Genomic DNA, 1,186 nt, shown 5'->3' on the forward strand with positions numbered 1-1,186 from the left:
TTCATGCACTGTTGGTGGGAATGTATATTGATACAGCCACTATGGAAAACAGTTTGGAGGCTCCTCAAAAAATTAAAAATAGATCTACCACATGATCCAGCAATTTCACTTCTGGACATTTATCTGAAGAAAAGCAAACAGAAATTTGAAAAGATATATGCACTCCAATACTTACTGCAGTATTATTTAAAATAGCCAAGTTATGTAAGCAAACTAAGTTTTTATTAATGGATGAATCAATAAAGGAGATGTTGTATATATATATATATACACACACATATATACATACACACATACATATTATATACCACTATATATACATATGGCTAGGCCATAAAAATGTTTACTTTGTATCCTATGATTTTGGAAAATTCATTTATTAATTATAATTTTTTTTGAGATTCATTTAGATTTTCAATGTGCAAAATATCTATAGTAGTTTTTATTCTTTCCAATTTTATCTGCTCATTTCTTTTACTGCTTTAGTATTCTGGCTAGGACTTCTGGTACAATGTTTTTTAGTAGTGGTCAAGGTAGACAACCTTAATTTATTCTCTAACTTAGTTGGAAAGCATTTACATTTTACTGCAGTATGATGTTAATTTTTTTTAGATATTCTTTATCAAATAAAATTTCCTTTGTATTCCTTATTTGCTAAGAGAATTCAGCATAAGTGAGGCTTGAGATGTCAAATATATTTTCCTCATCTAAGAAGCATTAAGGTGATCTTATTCTTTTTCTTTTTTATTCTGTTAATATAAGAAAGGATGAATCAGATCCTGTGCTTTTCAAATGTTAATCCAATCTTGAAGTTTTAGATTATGTCTCCTTTGTCATGATGTTGTTTGGTGGTGGTGGTTTAGTTGCTAAGTCATGTCCGACTCTTGCAACCCTATGGACTGTAGCCTGCCAGGCTCCTCTGTCCATGGGATTCTCCAGGCAAGAATATTGGAGCGGGTTGCCACTTCTTTCTCCAGGAAATCTTCCCAACCCAGGAATCGAACCTGGGTCTCCTGCATTGAAGGCAGATTCTTTAACAACTGAGCTACAGGGAATTATTCCTGTTCAAAGAACATAGTTATGATCTCCAATTTTTTCTACATTTGTTGTTTGCTTTATGGCCAGAAATATACACACATAGAATTGTTATACTTTTCTGTTGAACTGACCTTCTCATTGTGTAATG

The sequence above is a fragment of the Cervus canadensis genome, chromosome 2 (assembly GCF_019320065.1).
Source record: "Cervus canadensis isolate Bull #8, Minnesota chromosome 2, ASM1932006v1, whole genome shotgun sequence".
Taxonomy (NCBI): domain Eukaryota; kingdom Metazoa; phylum Chordata; class Mammalia; order Artiodactyla; family Cervidae; genus Cervus; species Cervus canadensis.